The following is an 18,840-nucleotide window of genomic DNA, read 5'->3' as shown; positions in this document are numbered from 1 at the left end:
CACAAACAACCCTAACCCATGTTACATTTTTTAAAAATGTTACTTATTATCAAAGCACTGTTCAGCTCTAACTTATGGTGGTTGAGGTAGTTGAAACTGGGATTTTAGATCCTTGGACAGAAAATCTTTCTCTTTTTTTTATTTTAATTTTGTTTTCCCCTTTGCTACCCTTGTTTCACATTGTTGTGGTTACTGATGTTATTGTTGGATAGGACAGAGAGAAATGGAGAGATGAGGGGGAAACAGAGAGGAAGAGAGAAAGATAGATACCTCAAACCTGCTTCACCGCTTGTGAAGTGACTCCCCTGAGGTGGGGAGCCAGGGGCTCGAACCAGGATCCTTACACCGGTACTTGCGCTTTGCGCCACATGCGCTTAACCTGCTGTGCCACCGCCCGACCCCCAGAAAATCTTTTTGTGTAACCATTATCTCCCCTGCCCCCATGTGTTAAGATTAACTGCAAGGGATCGGGAGACAGTTTACCCAGTATAGTGCACATTTTACCCAGGTTTGAGCTCTCAGTACCACATAAGAACAGTGGAATCATGCAGTCAATTCATACATAGAAATAAGTTTATAGGTTTTTTTTTTGTTTTCATTTTGTTCACTAGAGCATACTTTGCTATGGTTTATGGTGGTAGAGACTGAACATGGGAACCCAGAACCTCAGGCATGAAAGTTGTTTACATAAATAACCATTATGTTATCTTCCAAGCCCTAAGCATTATTTTTAATATTTTTAATTTATTTTTATGTAAGCAGGAAAGATAGAGAGAGAGAGACCAAAGCACTGCTCAGCTCTGGTTTATGGTGGTGCAGGGAATTGAACCTGGGACCTTGAAGCCTCAGGCATGAAAACCATCTGCATACCCAGTATGCTTTCTGTCTCACCTGGTTCCAGTCCTAAGTATTTTTAAAAAGCATTAACACAGTTCCTGGCACAAAGAAACCCACCCAACAAATGACAATTGGTAGATAGGTATGAAAAGAAAAACACTGAAGAAAAACATTTCCCTTTACAGAATGCCTGGTGTTTACACATTCGAGTAACTTATTCAAGATTATCCACTCCAAACCTCATATTGTCTACTCTGCTTCTCCAGAAGTACGACTTGGGATGGAATTAAAGGACAAGCCTAGATACAAACTGGTAGTTAAGAGCAGAATACTATTTCAAGTGTGGGGGTAGTATGAACATGGGTGTCTTTATAAAGGGGGGTTCAAAGACACTGGCCAGAATACAGCAATAAGCTCATATGACAAAGAGGAAATAAAAAGCCAAAGTTCTCTACAAATGGCAGAGAACCCTTGGATGCAAGCTGCTCTTGTCCTGTATATAGGCCACAATATAACTCTCCTCTGCTGGACACTAAAGAAAGAGAGGTAAGGTGATAACCTAATGGTTATGCAAAGAAATTCTCATATCTGAGGCTCCAAAGTCACAAATTCACTCTCCCATACCACCATAAACCAGGGCTGAGCATCAATCTCTCGTAATACCATAAACAAGAGCTGAGCGCTCTGGTTTAAAAAATAAATAAAGTAAGAGGCTGGGAGGGAAAGAAAATCAGGTTCTGGGGTTGGGAAATAGCATTAGAGTTATGCAAAAGACTTTCATGCCTAAAGCTTAGAGGTTAGAGGTGCAAGGTTCAAGCCATGGCATGGCCATAAGCCATAAAAATCATAACTATTGGGAGTCAGGAGGTAGCACAACGGGTTAAGCGCAAGTGGTGCAAAGCACAAGGACCTATGTAAGGATCCGAGTTCGAGTCCCCAGCTCCCCACCTGCAGGGGAGTCGCTTCACAGGCGGTGAAGCAGGTCTGCAGGTGTCTGTCTTTCACCCTCTATCTTCCCCTCCTCTCTGTCCCATCTAACAACAACATCAATAACAACAGCAATAACTACAACAATAAAAAAGCGCAACAAAAGGAAATAAATAAAAATCATAACTATTATTATTAATCAAGTTCTGCTACTAATTAGGTAAGTGGCCTTGAGCTCAAGTTCTTGCTCTTCTGAGTGATCAAAAGGGACAGCACACAGACGGCATGTATGAGATTGATCCCTGAAAGCTCATAAGCCAAAGTGATATTTTGGTTCTCTACACACATTTTTTTTTCCACATTATTATTTTTTGCCTTCTCCCAGTTTCTAACTCCAGAGGGTCAAACTAAAAGATATCCATCCATGAATAGTTATCTCTCCATTACTTAGTCATATGTGCAAATGTGAGCCTGAGAAATGTTAATGATAAAGCAAAACAATGGGAGGGCAGGTGGGAGATAACCAGGACAATGAAGTACCAGAGACACTTGAGCACAGAAGGAAAAGACTGTAGAGGATGAGAAAGGACAATGAATGTACTGCATAGGATTCAAGGTCATCTTTAAGTAAAAGCCAGGAGATAGCAGAGAGACAAAAGAAAGAAGGCTAAACCAGGATGATACTAATCCTGTCCCTGCTATGGACTTGAGATGTGTTGTCTGGCTATTAGTATCATTTCCTCACTGGTCAAATGTACCTCAGTATCCCTTCAGGTATCCTGGCCTCAATAGTCCTTTCAAGAACTTTATCTCTTCCTGCTATCTCCCACACAGGTACTATTCCAACCATACTATCTGCCTTTTTGTTTTTCTACAAATATACTCTTACCTCACGTTTTTCCTACCTTCAATCAGCTAAAAATTATTTTTCTCTTCAAGTCTTTCCTGGCCATTTTTAACCCATTACCCCTGCTTACCTTTTATTTTCCAAACACATGTGAAACAATACAACGATTAATGATTTAAGGGGCTGGGCTGTAGCACACCTGGTTGAGCACACATATTACCATGTGCAAGGACTCAGGTTCAAGCCCATGATCTTCACTTGTTAAGAGGAAGCTTCAACAAGCAGTGAAGTAGTACTGCAAGTGTCTTTCTCTCTCCTGAATTGCCCCCTCTCAATTTCTATCAAAAAAATAAACAAAAACAAATAATTAATGATTTCCTCATCCTCTACTTCCCCCATTAAAACAAGTTCTATGGTGGTCTGGGTGGTGGTGCAGTGGATAAAACATTAAGAGACTTTCAAGCATAAGGTCTTTAGTTCAATCCCTGGAAGCACAATTACCAGAGAAATGTCTGGTTCATTCTCTCTCCTATCTTTCTCGTCAATAAATAATTTTTTTTTAGTATTTTATTTTATTTTTTGAGAGAGATGCAGAAAGAGAAAGACCAGAGAAACACCAGAACACTGCTCAACTCTGGTTTATGGTGGTGTGGGGGAGCCTCAGGCATGAGTCTCTTTGCATAAACATTATGCTATCTACCCCCACACCAATAAATAAAATCTTAAAAAATAAAATATTGGGAGTTGGGCAGTAGCACACCGGGTTAAACCACATGTGGCGCCAAACACAAGGACCGGTGTGAGGATCCTGGTTCGAGCCCCTGGCTCCCCACCTACAGGGGAGTCACTTCACAAGTAGTGAAGCAAGTCTGCAGGTGTCTATCTTTCTCTCCCCCTGTCTCCTCCTCCTCTCTCCATTTCTCTCTGTCCTATCCAACAATGATGACATCAATAACAACAATAATAATAACTACAACAATAAAACAAGGGCAACAAAAAGGGAATAAATAAATATTTAAAAAAATAAAAATATATATATATATTTAAAAAAAAGTTCCATGAAGGCAGTCTTTGGTTTACTACTCTAGCCTAAATATTTACTGAATGGATGACTGAACAGGTGTACACGTATCAGTCCCTGCAAATACTAGTGTTCTATGATTAATTTCTGGGCTTGAGGAACTAGTGAATAAACACTTCAGAAGTTCAGGCCTGAGTGAGGATAGGTCTGACCTACTTTACTTTTTGTTATCTGCTTTGCCAGGGGTCTCAGGTGTCTTCAAAAATCACCTCCAAAATGCACTCAATCTAACAAATAGCTATACAAATCCACAAACAAATGCATCTCACTTACTTCAAGAAATGTCCTATACTATGTGCAAAGCACAATATTATTTCCTGACTCTTGAACATAACACAATTGACCCTAGATTTACTTTAATAATGTATCCCTAACCATACTGCATTTCTGAAATCCTATATTCTGGACACAATGAATTATTAGTCATGAGTTAGGAAACAATGAAAACAGCCCTAGTAAAAGATAATTAAGATTGGCATTGGATGGTAATAACGGAGATGAGAAGATGGGCAAAACAGATTTAGAAGCAAAACCACACAATGAAAATAGTTGCCTACTTTACTTGCAAGAACTGAACCTATGCTCAACAATAACTTTTAGATGGAACTGTTAATTCCTTATAGCTAAGTTGTCCCTGAAGGTAACCAAGAATTGGGGGGAAAGCCTTCTTGACCACAGAAAGGGAAGAGGCAAGTCTAAGATTAGCAAAGGCTAAAAAAAAATCCCCAGGACAGTGAATAACGCTATAGGAAAGCTCAAGACCTTATTAATGGCTACTACTTGCAGAAATTTCAGCAAAGAAATCTAATGTCCTGAGCAAAAAAATTATTTATTAACACTAAAGAAAGAGATAGGATGGAACCATAACACTATCCTGGCACATGCAATGCTGGGATCAAAACTCAGGACCTCATGCTCTCAAGTCCAGTGCTCTGATTATTACACCTACTCCCTGGCCATGCAAAAATATCTGAGAAATTGTGACAGCTCTACCTGGCTTTACAAAGAAGTTCTGATCATTTCCAGTATGATATATTAAGGAAAGTTATGCAAAAGCTGTAAGTAAGAGGGGGGAAAAAAGACTGTGTGATATTTTAAAGTCACTTTAAAATATGCACCTGAGAATCATTTGATTCTTGGAAAGTAGAATTTAGTTAGACTTACTGTTCACAAATGAGTAATATTCAAATGCTTTAAAACTCTGCAATGTTACCTGTTAGCATGTAGAAAACTGAGATGGTACAGATTTTTTATTTTTTAACATAGTCAACTCTGGTCATCCATGAGACAGAACAATGGATAAGGCATTGGGCTTGCAAACATGAGGTATCAAGTTTGATCCCTGGCATTACATATGCCAGAGCAATGATCTGGTTTTCTCTTTCTTCCTCTTTCATTAAATACATATATTCATTAAATAGCAAGCCATCTGTCTTCCCACTAACATCACACCAGTTTTCTGTTACTCCCTTTCTGCTGGTTTCATTAATAAGCATTATTTGACACATGCCTATAACCACATGCAAAAGAATCCTGCATACATCCACACCGCCTGCCCACCTCACAGAAAGCTAATACTAAGAGGTAAAAGAAGCCTGACATCAAGGCACAAGATGTTAATAAAATGTAACAGATGGTAACTTATGAAATGACATGATGACATAAAGCTCAGTTACGTAAGAAGGGTACTGGGCTGAAAGTCAATAGACCTGCCATTAATTTACAATATGACTGGACGCCTAATGCCATTTCAACTAGAACAACTCTGTGTGGGAAGCTGGATTATATATTTAAAAAAAGTTTTCTTTATAAGCCTGGTAATTGTCAATGATGGTCTTTTTCTACTTCTTGACACCCTAAAATTTCATCATTTTATGGCAAATGATCCTGGGGAATTTGCAAAGCCAAATTATCTTTTACCTTGTGCCTAATATTCATTTTTTAAAATGTTTGTTTATTTATTATTGGATAGAGACAGAGAGAAATTAAGAGGGGAAGGGAAGACAGAAAGAGAGAGAGGGTGTGGGTTGACAGCATAATGGTTATGCAAAGAGACTCTCATGTCTTTAGGCTCCCAACTCAATCCCCTGCACCACCATAAGCCAAGGCTGAGCAGTGCTCTGGTTTGAAAATAAAATGGGGGTGGGGGGTGGGTAGAGAGACACCTGCAGCTCAGGACCAGGGGCTTGAACCCAGGTCCTTGCGTGCTGTAGTGTGCGCTTAACCAGGTGTACCACTGCCTGGCCCCGTAACATTTACATATTAGAAAGGTCTCTTTAACAGGTCCCTCTCACCACTGTCACTGGTCATCTCAATCAGGAACAATACAATGGACCCCTTTTTGGGCCCCTACAGGACCTTGCCCTCAATGTGGATCAACAATGGTGTGGAATGTTCCATTCTCCGAAGGGAGCTTGTGCAACATACTCTTCTTACTAACTGAGGAAGATGGGTCCTGAAATTACTGCAGCCTGGAATGTTCTTAGCCATGACCACAGAATGTGAGCTCAGACCTACAAGGATGCAGAGGTTACATTGGTTCCTGTGCTGACTATGGGCCCCAGATCAAATCAATGGGGTCCATATTATAACAATATTTATATACTTTGGTGTCTATAAATATAACAATATTTATATGCTTTCCCCAGATTTGGGAGCTACTCTCTTCCCTGATCCAGCCTTCTAGTCCTTTTTCCAACTATAACACCATGCCCCCAGACAATAACCTGGGTCCATCCATCTGCATAGTAGCTGTCACGCTCAGGCAAAAACTAGTAGTCATGGGCCCCTTGGAATATACCTAAAATAGACCTATTAGCTTTTTCCAAAATGGAGACCCCAAATCTTCATCTTTAATATTCTTGCCTGTAGGTTCCTGATAGGTCAACAATTTGTTCTGCTTTATATCTTAACTCTTTTTCAGTCACTAGGTTTTTTTCAGCCACCAGATGATAACCATGATGCCAACCTGACTTCCCTGGGCAGATGACCCCATCATGTGTCCTGGAGCCCTGCCTCCCCAGAGCCCTGCCCCACTAGGAAAAGAGAGAGACAGGCTGGGAATATGGATTGACCTGTCAATGCCCATATTCGGTGAGGAAGCAATTTCAGAAGCCAGACCTTCCACCTTCTGCATCCTACAATGACCTTGAGTCCATACTCCCAGAGGGATAAAGAATAGGGAAGTTGCGGTAGTGCAGCAGGTTAAGCGCATGTGGCACAAAGCTCAAGGACGGGGTAAGGATTCCAGTTCAAGCCCCCAGCTCCCCACCTACAGGGGAGTCGCTTCACAAGCAGTGAAGCAGGTCTGCAGGTGTCTTTCTCTCCCCATCTTCCCCTCATCTCTCCATTTTTCTCTGTCCTATCTAACAATGACGACATCAGTAACAACAATAAAAAACAAGGGCAACAAAAGGGAAAATAAGGGAGTCGGGCGGTAGTTCAGTGGGTTAAGCGCACGTGGCGCAAAGCACAAGAACCGGCATAAGGATCCGGGTTCGAGCCCCCAGATCTCCACCTGCAGGGGAGTCGCTTCACAAGCGGTGAAGCAGGTCTGCAGGTGTCTGTCTTTTTCTCTCCCTCCTCTCTCCATTTCTCTCTGTCCTATCCAACAATGACGACATCAACAGCAATAATAACCACAACAATAAAACAACAAAAGGGAACGAATAAATAAATATTTTTAAAAAGGGAAAATAAATAAATAAATTTTTTTAAAAAAGGAAAGTTATCAAGGAAGGGGATTTGATACAGAGTTCTGGGGGTGGGAATTGTACCCCTCTTATCTTATAGTCTTGTCAATATTTCCATTTTTAAAAAATTTAAAATAAATAAAGAAAAAGGTCTCATTAAGAAAGTCATAGCAAATTGAGTATGAGTATGTAAAGAAAATGACAAATGTGCAGAAAAGGAATCAAAAAGGGCATAGACTATGAGTTCTGCCTCTTTTGCAAGTGAAGACTGGCTGGATCCAAGGTGAGGAAGAGAACCCATCTCCCAGAAGGACTTTATACTAGGGACTTGGGATCTAATACCTGGTTCTGCCACATAAAGGCAAATACTTTCAGATTCCTCACAGAAAATTTTCTGCAAATATAGTGCTTTATAAACTAAGAAATGAGTGCAGATTTGAGGATCTATGAGAACAATATTCCTAAATCATTTACAAGTATATACTTTCCGCCAGGTCTCTGAAAGAGATTTGTTGTACAGTCTTCTCTGTACTTCAGAGCTGGGAGTATAATGCCAGGTTATTGCTTAAAATATTCCTCTGATTCAACAATCCCTAGCCTCCTGTTTTAGTACTTAGATCTCTGAGCTACCATGTGGATCCTAGTAAAGTTGGTTTGAGATAAGGCAAAGATCAACTCATGGGGAAAATGCACTGAAGGTATTTAAAAGGTAATAAATTCACTGAACATTTCACAATACCTGACACACAGTAGGCACCCTGTAAGTGTTATTTCCTCTCAAGAGGAAAAGCAAACTAGTAAAAGACTGAATGAGATTTACAAGACAGATAGGGAGGACTTGGGGACAGGTCCCAGCCAGCAGCAGATTCATAGCTAGGAGTGGCTTAGAATGCGAATGGGCTGATATGGAGAGTCTGTTGAGTTATTCTAAGTGCATCTGGATCCTGTACTAGCCAAAGCAAATCAAACGAGAGTGCTTATGGAGTGTGTGTTTCTAAAAACAAGTACAGCCTGTTACTGACATACACCCCAGGGGAACTGAGAAGGCTATTGGTGGGGATGCTAAGAAAGCTGGCATGCTTTCTCTTCTATTCTTTTCTACATACATATCAGGTGCAAATGACCTTGGCTCTTAAGAAGAAAAGCTTAGACTGAGGAACAATAGATGTGTTTGTGTCTTTAAATTATGGTAGTTATCTTTGGGATATGGGGGAACAGGAAAGGGGTGGGAACACATAACTTGGTGGCGAGTATGGCTGGGAACTATTATACCCTGTAATCTTACAGTCATAATCACAAATGAAAATTTCAAATAAAAATAAACTTTATGAGGTGCTGGGTAATGAACTGAGGATATCCATATACAATATCACCTGACCTATTTTTTTTTTTAAATATCCTGGGTGAAGGGAGAGATAAGAAGACCAAAAGAGACCAGATACCATGCATATGGACCTGGGCTCAAGTCCCTGCAGGGAGCAAAGTTTCACAAGCAGGAGTGTAATGCTATAGGGTTTCCATCTCTCTCCCTCTCTTTCCCTTTCCTCATTCCTCTCTGTTTCTGTCTCTTTTCATTTCTAAAAGAAATTAAAAATAAATTTTAAAAAAGAAACCACTGCACTGTTCCCCCATCCATGGAGTTCTGCTGCTACTAACCATAGTACTCTCATGTGATGTTGAGGACTAAATTCAAGACCTTACACACAGTAAGGCATGGGCCCTACCCACTGAGCTACTATCTAAAGTCTCTCTGGTCTGATCTTAACTCTGAGCAGGTAGGTGGCTTTGCTTCTCAGGCAAAGTTCTTTCTTTTCCCCTCAAAACAAAAAAAGTTTTATGTGCTTCCCATATCCATTATTTTGTCTTTATTTTTAGACACTACTATGATTCAGAGAGAAAATACTGAAATCAACATGAGTTTGCTAGTCTGTTGGGAAAAGACAGAGTCATTCTACTCTGCCATATTAATCTGTCAGTGTTAAATGAGAGAAGAATTAGATGAGGTGGACCAAGGCATTTCTCAAATTCAAAATTAGTGATTATTGATGGCCTAAAACAGTGGTTGCTCTAGCTATAAAAGAATTTTTAAATATTTTAATTTATTTATTATTGCATAAATACAGAGAGATATTGAGAGGGGAGGAGGGGGGAGAGAGGGAGAGAGAAAGAGACACCTGTAGCTTTGCTTCACAACTCAAGAAACTTTCCCCATGTAGAAAGGGACCAGGAGCTTAAACCTAGGTCCTTGTGCAATTTAAAGTGAGCGCTTAACCAGGTATGCCACCACCTGGCCCCTGCTATAAAAGAATTCTAAGTACTCTAGGGCTAGAAAAAGTCTATCTGGTCAAGACATGTCTTTTTTTTTTTTTTTTTTAAATCTATTAGACTGTCAAGAGAAATTGAGAGGGAAGGGGGAGACAGAGAGATTCCTGTAGCATTGCTTCACTGATCAGGCACCCCTGCAGGTGGGACTGGGGACTTGAACTCAGGTTCTTGTGCACTATAATGTGTGTACTCAACCAGGTGCTTGCCCTCCCCCCCAAGCATGACTTGATTTCATGTAAGTAAAATGCTAAAGAAACACCAAGGGCAAAAGTTGGTGGGTACAAATAGAACTTGCGAGCCAGATGAGATTGGATAACAAAATTTGAGAGAGTCATGGAGGCCTTTGGAAAATAAATTACCAGAACTAACTGCAAAATGAGAAATAGCTTGACTGGGAACACCAGAAAGTAGGTAGTGGAGTACAAGCTAGGCTCTAAGTACATGGTCTCTCTCACACTTCTTTTAGTCTTCAACCTTCTGGGTCATTCTGATTTTCTCTGATATTTTTCCCAATGATGAATAACAGGCAAAGTCACTTGCCCTGCAGGTGACTCCCAAACACTATCAATACCTTCTCCATATAGGTAAGGGTTCTTTCTTTTTAACTTTTCCTATTGAAGCCCTGAGCCAGACTAAAGTCTCTGTTCCTCTGGTCTACTCCTAATTTTTTTTTCTCTTGACTTTCTGATGCCTTTGAATTACCAACAAATGTGTCTTTGGAGGACTAGAACCAAGAGACATCTACAATCATAACTTTCTACCTCATTCCCTCCTTTTAGAACCAAGGAAACTAAGGTATAGAAATAAGTGTTTTCCCAAAGCTAAGTTAGAACTGGGTAAGAGAGTCTGGGTTATAATACTCACATTATACAATCTGACAACATGGAAATAAATCATAATTTCATACCAGAACAAAGATTCAAATCTCTGGTTTTAAAGTAGCCTTCCCATTTCCCCAGCTTCATGTAACCTAAAACTTTATTTTTTTAAAACCAGAGCACTACTCAGCTCTAGTTTATGGTGATACTGGGATTGAACCTGGGAGCTCAGAGTCTAAGGCATGAAAGTTGTTTGTATAACCACTATGCTGTCTCCCCAGCCCCCTAAAACTCCATACATAAAGATACAACTAACCTTCCCAAAGGCGAACTACACCTTTGTTTCTTAACTAATCCATAAAACTTTTTTTTTTTTGCCTCTGGGGTTATTGCTGGGACTAGGTGCTGGCACTGTGAATCCACTGCTCCTGGAGGCTATTCCCTCCCCCCATTTTTGTTGCCCTTGTTATTATTGTTATTAATGCCGTTGTTATTGGATAGGACAGAGAGAAATGGAGGAGGGGGGAGACAGAGAGGGTGAGAGAAAGACAGACACCTGCAGACCTGCTTCACTGCCTGGGCTCGAACCAGGATCCTTACTCCAGCCCTTGCGCTATGCGCCACGTGCGCTTAACCCGCTGCGCTACCACCCGACCCCTTTCCATAAAACTTTTTTTAAGACAGAGTCAGAGACCACAGCTTCATGTGGTAGGGGCCAAACTCAAACTTGGGTTGTGTACATAGTAAACCAGCACACTATTCAAGTGAGTTATTATGCTAACTCTACTAACTCTTGATACAGTTATGCTAACTGGGGAGGTAACCGGGTAATATAGGAAAGGCAGAGGAAAGTAGAAATTCAGATAATTGAGTCTGGGGAGACGGTATAATGGTCAAACAAATGACACATGCCTAAGGCTCTGAAGTCCCAGGTTCAATCTCCAGCACCACCATAAACCAGAACTTAGTAGAGCTCTTCTCTCTCATTAAAAAGATAAATAAAATATGGGCAATGGTAGACAGTATAATGGTTATCCAAAGAGACTCTCATGCCTGAGACTCCAAAGTCCCAAACTGAATTCCCCCGCACCATCATAAGCTAGAGTTGAGCAGTGCTCTGGTAAGCCAAACAAAATAAATAAAATATATTTAAGCACACATAGTACAAAGCATAGCCCAGTGCAAGTATCCTGGTTTGAGCCCCTGCCTCCCCACCTGCAGGGGAGTCACTTTGAAAGCAGTGAAGCAGTGTCTACCTCTCTTTCCCCTCAGTCTTCCCCTCCTTTCTCAATTTCTCTCTGTCCTATTCAACAACAACGCAACAACAACAATGGGGGGAAAAGATGGTTGCCAGGAGCAGTGGTTTTGTAGTGCAAGCACAGAGCCACAGCAATAACCCTGGAGGAAAAAAAGAAACCAGATAATATGACAAATAATTCAAAAGAAGTTTCAGTGTTAACAGAATCTTTGTAGGACAGTTTTGTTTTTCTCTACATTTGCACAATTGGATCATATGTTCCCTTATTCTTTTTTTTTTTTCCTCCAGGGTTTTGCTGGGCTGGCAGCCTGCACCATGAATCCACCGCTCCTGGAGGCCATTTTCCCCCCTTTTTGTTGCCCTTGTTGTTGCAGCCTCGTTGTGGTTATTATTATTGCCATTGCTGACACTGTTCGTTGTTGGATAGGACAGAGAGAAATGGAGAGAGGAGGGGAAGACAGAGAGGGGGAGAGAAAGATAAGACACCTGCAGACCCACTCTACCGCCTGTGAAGCGACTCCCCTGCAGGTGGGGAGCCGGGGGCCCGAACCAGGATCCCTATGCCAGTCCTTGCGCTTTGCGCCACATGCACTCAACCAACTGTGCCACCGCCCGACCCCCATGTTCCCTTATTCTTATACTTATCTCAGGATGACTGCAGCACAGTTGCTACATCGTTCCCTGATGTAATGTTTGTAGTGTCCTGACCTTAATCTAAAGCCCTGGATTATGACCCTGTCCTAAATCAACCTCCCTAGAACTAATTGCTCTCTAGTTGATCTAAACTACAAAACCAGTCTTCAATCTATCCCACTGCTCAAATGGAACAAAAGTTACACCTTAGTTTTAATGATAACTGGGAAAGGAAAATTTTAAACTCAATAGCACCACCCTCAAGAAATTCAGCTGCTTCTGAAAGCAAGATAATAAAATGTGGCCTAAAAAACCTGAAATACCTGGGTGGGAATGAATAGGAACAATTTTATCTTTCTGCAGCTCACTCTATGAAGTCAGTATGACCCTGATAAAAACATCACATGAAAACTATTGACTAATATTCTTCATATAGATGAAGAAAACTTCAACAAATTATTAGTAAATCAAATCTAACACCACATTAAAAGGATTATATATAGTCTACTACCACCAAGTGGTACAGTTAATGCAATGCCATGCTAGGAGAATAAAGGACAAAAACACAATCAAGAAAGTCAAACATACAAATATTTATATTGAAATCTTTCAGTGTGCTTAGCTCAGATTCAAGTCTGGCCCCACTGCACCGGGAGAAGCTTTAGTGCTATGGTGTCTTTCACTTTCTCTTCTGTCTCTTCATCTAAAAAATCTGAGCTCAGAGTGACAGAAACCCTTGCAAGGACTCCACCCTTATCCCCCATTCTGGCAGAGTGGGGCTTCCTCACTTAATAAAGTAGAAATGGAAAAGAAACTCACTTAGCCTAGTAAGAAGCTATCTACCAGAAAACAAATAAAAAATACAGTTAAAACCAGTTAATGGATACTAAGTACTATTTAAAATTGGGTGGGGGGTGTGAAACTGTTCACTCTCATCAATTCTATTCAACATTATAGTGGAGGTCCTAGCAAGTACAATCAGTAAGGATTCCCCTCCTCCACCCCCAATGGGCATCAGATTGTCATTCTGCTAATCAGAACTCTTTAGTACCTTCCTATTCACTCAGATAAGTTGTTTTCTTTCTATTTTTCACCTTTATTTATTTATTGGATAGACTGCCAGAAATTAAGAGGGAAGGGGGAGATAGACACACACCTGCAGCACTACTTCACCAATCACAAAGCTTTCACCCTGCAGGTGGAGCCCAGGTCCTTGCACACAGTAATATGTGTGCTCAACCAAGTGTGCCACCACCTGGCCCATCTTTTTGCCACCAGGGTTATTACTCAGGCTGCCTGCATGACACCACTGCTCCCAGTGGTCATTCCTTTTCTGTACACAGAGGGTGAAAGAAAGAAGAGATACAGCAGTAATGCTCCACTGCTCATGAAATGTCCCCCGCTGCAGGAACTCCCATGTGGTAACATGGAACAAGGACCAGGGTTCAAGCCCCCAGTCCCCACCTGCAGGGGGAAAGCTTTGTGAGTGGTAAAGCAGGACTGCATCTCTCTCTCTCTCTTTCTCTCTCTCTGTCTGTCTCTCTCTCTCTTTTATTTCAATTTCTGCATGTCTCTATCCAATAAACAAAGATTAAAAAAAAAAAGAATGTAGTCCACAATACCCAGCACATGGACAATACTCTCACTGAATCTTTTTTTTTTTTTTTTTTTAATTTCACAGTAGTAAGGGGCTGGGCAGTGGTATCCAGTTAAGTGAATATGCACAAGGACCTGGGTTCAAGCCCCTGCTCCCCACCTGCAGAGGAGATGCATTATGAGCAGTGAAGCAGGTCTACAGTTGTCTATCTTTCTCTATCCCTCTCTAGCACCTCTCCTCTCACTTTCTCTGTCCTATTCAATATAATGGGGGGAGGGGAAGGCCATCAGGAGCAGTGGGTGCATAGTGCTGGCACCAAGCCCCAGCAATAACTTTGGTAGCCCCTCCCTCAAAAAAATAAAAGGCATAATAGAATCAATACAGAGCTGGGGGGGGGGAATAGAAGGAGGTGGTGATGGGGAAGAGAAGTAGAAGGACTAACACTGGCAAAAGAGGCTGAAAAGGAACCAGAATTTTAGGTCACAGGAAAACTGCCAACACAGAACAGCAGAAAAAAAAAACCTGGTCCTTGGTATACTGCACTAAAGTAAAAGACTTTGGTGTGGGTGGGTGGGGGCAGGGTTCAGGTTCTGGAACATGATGGCAGACGACCTAGTGGGGGTTGCATTGTTATGTGGAAAACTGGGAAATGTTATGCACGTACAAACTATTGTATTTACTGTCGACTGTAAAACATTAAGCTTGAATGAATCGTGTTAAGTAAGATAAGCCATGAAGAGAAAGATGAATAAGTAAAAACAGAAAGAGGAAACACAAAGTAGAACTTGGATTGGGTTTGGTGTATTAACTAAAGTAAAGGACTTGGGGAGGTGGGAACTTTCAGGTCCTGGGGAGCATGATGGTGGAGGAGGATCTAGGTGGGGGAAGGGGATAGAGTATTTTTCAGAAAACTGAGAAGTTTTACACATGTACCAACAACTGTATTTACTGTTGACTGTAAACCATTAATCCCCCCATAATTTTTTTTTTTAAGAAAAGAAGAAAATAACCTATTTCTGTGGAGTCAAAAGTTTTCAAGCATGCTTCTTCCAACCGTTCTTTATATGTTCTTTCAATGTCTCAGTATAACATGAAAATCACCATCTGCCTCCCAAGCTGCTATGAAACATCAATTTATGTAGGGTCAAGAAGTGGCTCATCCAGTAGAGTGTACACTTTGCTATGTACAAGGACCCAAGTCCAGCCCCTGGCCATCACATGGAAGCACCTGCATAGGTAGTATGCTTTACCCACAGTAGGACAATGTTAGTGTTTTCTCTCTCTGCCTATCTCTCAACCTCTAAAAAAAAAAAAGAAAGAAAGAGAGGAAAAAAAGGCCATTAATAGTTAAAGAGTCACATAGGTACAGAGCCCCAGCAATAGCTGGTGGACAAAAGGAAAAACAGAAGTGGCAAGAAAATAAAGGGGGAAAAAAAATCAGTTTACATGTGGTCCAGGAAGTGGCACAGTGGATAAGTCATCGGACCCTCAAGCATGAGGTCCAGAGTTTAATCCCCAGCAGCACATGTACCAGAGTGATATCTGGTTCTTTCTCTCTTTACCTATCTTTCTCATGAATAAATAAAATCCTTTAAAAAAATCAGTTTACATAGAGCATTCAGCATAGCACCTGGTGTTACAGCAGACACTATAATATCTTCCACTATCTCCAGGATCCAAAAGAAATCTACAACTAGCCCCACCTTAGTGAAACACACTATTATCCCTAAATCATAGGTACTCATTTTAACTTATTCTTTCACTCATTCCTTATTCGTTCTCAGATCTCACCTCTAAGCTGATATTAGTATAGCAGTTCCTCTTCCCTTTTTTATATGCTGCTTTTAATTTTATGGAGGTTTGGAAATCAGAGTGCTAAATTTGCTTAACATCACATAAAAATAATAAATTAGTGCTGTGCAAGGGCTTAAAGATGGCAATGCTTTGTCTCCTTGTTTTCCAATTGGGCTCTGGAAAGCTGAAGATGTAGATAAATAAGCTACTGTGAGTATTACATCATTTCTTTTGCTTAGAATCATTTATATTTTAAAATAGTCAACAATGGGACTTTTTCACAGGGCAACTGTTACAAGAACAGCTAAGATCCAAGTTTAGTATCCAGGCCACAGGAAAGTCAGAAGCAGTAGAACTTTAAACAGACAAAAAGAAATGGCATAAGAGTCTGGAGATTCAGAGTAGATGGGAAGGTTGGAGTTGGCCAAAGTGAGGTCTAAGAGTCCCAGATGGGTGACAGACCCTTCTCTGTTCCTCCTCAGGCAGATATAGGAAGAACTGAATGGTCATTATTACAGAGAAGAAGAAAGTGCCTGTATCACTAGCCAGAGGATAGAAAAAGAGGGTGGGAAAATCATGCCTTTAGATAAGATAATGAAATTTCAGCGTAAGTGCCCTTTCTCATTTGTAGTTGTAGAATAAGAGGTAGTGAAAAACAGAAAGCCTTGAGTCAAAATGAAATAACCTTGCTCTTACAAGAAGATAGTAGAGAACAAGGTTACATTGCAGTTAAGCTATTCAAATAAATGCTGATGACGGACTCCTGAAACTGTATTACTATCTGCTGGCAGTGGCCTTGGAGCCAGACTGAGTGAGTGCATTTAAGCCAGTACTCTGCAGGCCACATGCTGCAAATATGGGTGCTGATGCTGTCTGGCTTTGTCATCTGTGCCCTTACGAAAGGAAACATTTCTCTTAAAGAAAGATTATGCTTCTGGTAAGACCTGCAGGAGGAGGAGGAGAAAAGACAATAGTTGAAGACTGACAGTGCAGTTTTCCAAAGAAAAATCCTCTCTTAAACCACTGGGGAGCAGGATGGCAGTTGGCAAATAGGTCAGAGAGACTAAGAGACCAAAGATACTTATAATGCTTTTTATTCACTTTCTCTCTCTTACATCATGCAGCTTTACAATTCACAAAGGTTCCTACTTTTGTATTTCTCATTTAAGCCTCTATTACATCCCTGCATGGTTGATGTGCAAACAATAGGCTCTGTGAGGTATGGAGAGACATTCCATTTTTACACGCAACACATATTTTACACAGAGAAGTAGACTTTCTAAGGGCATATACTGATAAAAACCCAGATTTCCCTACTCCAACACAGATCTCCAGACTCTTCTCAGAGCTAATCTAAGTGTTTATAGGAGCTTTTGTGTTACACATTTAATTCTCCTGAGTCTATTCCTGCTTGAAGATTCTTCCTATCTTTCATGTCCTGGACTACCTCAATACGAATGACATAGCTCAAAAGAATGCCAATACTCCTGTTCTGTCTTGCAAGGCCTCTCAAAGTGAACCAAGGAAAAAATAGGATTCCAGGTAGAAGAGAAATCCCAGAAAAACCTATCAAATCAGGAAGAACAATGTTTCTTGTTTTTTGTTTCTTTGTTTTTTTAAAGTCAGACTGACCTAGGTTTGAATATCAGCTTTATGGGTTCCCAGATTTCGACTTTCTGAGCCTCAATTCCTTTATCTATGGTGAGATTCATAATACCGTTGGTTGCCAAGGAATGAACTTCCTTTCATTCTCATCTTCAATCTTCACTCTAGACCTCCCCTTCACTTTATCCCCCCCCACACACAAGCACAAATAACACACCCATCATTTCATCCTCGCCACTGCTCATGATCACATTTTGTAAGAATGATGAAGAAACTGAATATAGTCTGTCATAGTCAAAGGAGTTTATGGCAGATTTAACTGCTAGATTAAGGACACAACCCACCCCAGCAGAAAATGGCTGGTAACAAGCAAGAAGAACCAAGTCTGTCCTGCCTTGATGATGGCAAATGATTTCAGGTCATCTCCTACCAGTTCCAGAAGAATAAGTTCAACTCTCTTCTCAGTTCAACAAATGTTTACCACTCAATCTCTTAGATATAAAGCAGAAGAGTAATCACCTATAAGTTTTCTCAACTAAAGGTAAAAATAAGCCCCCCCAACTAGTTACCCAGTATCTGGGTTAAAATATGCCTAGACATTCTCACTTACCAATACCAAGGCTGAGGTCAGTCAGTAATTTCCTCCTTTGAGATACAGGATCAACACCAGCTGTCTCTGGGAGAAGGGTTCTCCTATAGGAACAAAGACAAAACTCAGATCTACTCTGTAGGACAGGCATTAACTTAGTGCAAGCATTCGAAAGTATCTTATGTACTATGTCTTAAGTATCTTAAGACAAGTTAGTAAGTATTTAATTTCAGGTTGTAACAAATACTTTAGAGAAAAATAAAGCAGAGAGTGACAGGGTAAATATGGATCTGGCTTAAATGAAAGGGTGCAGGCTGGGCAGGTAGTATAATGATAATGCAAAAGACTTTGATGCCTGTCGCTCTGAGGTCCCAGGTTCAATCTCCAACACCAACATACCCCAGAGCTGAGCTGTACTCTGATGTCTCTCTCTCTCTCTCTCATTAAATAAATATTTAAAAAATAAGATAAAATAAAATGGTCAGAGAAGGCCTCTCCAAAAGTGACCACTGCAAAGGACAGGGTGTTACCAACGCAATACTAATTAGGAAACAATGAACTTTTTTTTTTTTAAAAAAAGAAACTATGTTATATAAACAAAGTGAAAGCAAGAATAAAGTTCAAGATATATGTGAAGATTTTATATATGAGAAAACAGGCTCAGTGGTTAAATGACATGTCCAAGATCAAACTGGATCAGTGGCAGAAATACAAATAGAATTTAGGTCTTCTGGGGGCCGGGTGGTGGCACAGCGGGTTAAGCACACATGGCACAAAGCAAGGACCAGCATAAGGATCCTAGTTCAAGCCCCCAGCTCCCCACCTGCAGGGGGGTCG

At 40.7% G+C, this 18,840-nt stretch overlaps 1 protein-coding gene across 5 annotated transcripts in view; it reads right to left on the bottom strand.

Annotated features, from left to right (window-relative positions):
• Positions 1–18,840, bottom strand: part of RALY (RALY heterogeneous nuclear ribonucleoprotein) — a 94,124-nt gene that overhangs the window by 34,726 nt on the left and 40,558 nt on the right. For 3 of the 5 annotated variants that reach the window (XM_060188626.1, XM_007522672.3, XM_060188628.1), the window contains exon 2: positions 18,025–18,107. The exons of the other annotated variants lie outside the window; for them this stretch is intronic. The gene's annotated coding sequence lies outside the window, so the exon portion shown is untranslated. The remainder of the gene's footprint in view (positions 1–18,024; positions 18,108–18,840) is intronic. 5 annotated transcript variants of the gene reach the window in all.

This window comes from Erinaceus europaeus, chromosome 1 (assembly GCF_950295315.1).
Source record: "Erinaceus europaeus chromosome 1, mEriEur2.1, whole genome shotgun sequence".
Taxonomy (NCBI): Eukaryota; Metazoa; Chordata; class Mammalia; order Eulipotyphla; family Erinaceidae; genus Erinaceus; species Erinaceus europaeus.
Note: the sequence above shows the minus strand (reverse complement) of the source record. Positions and strands in the feature narration are given on the sequence as shown.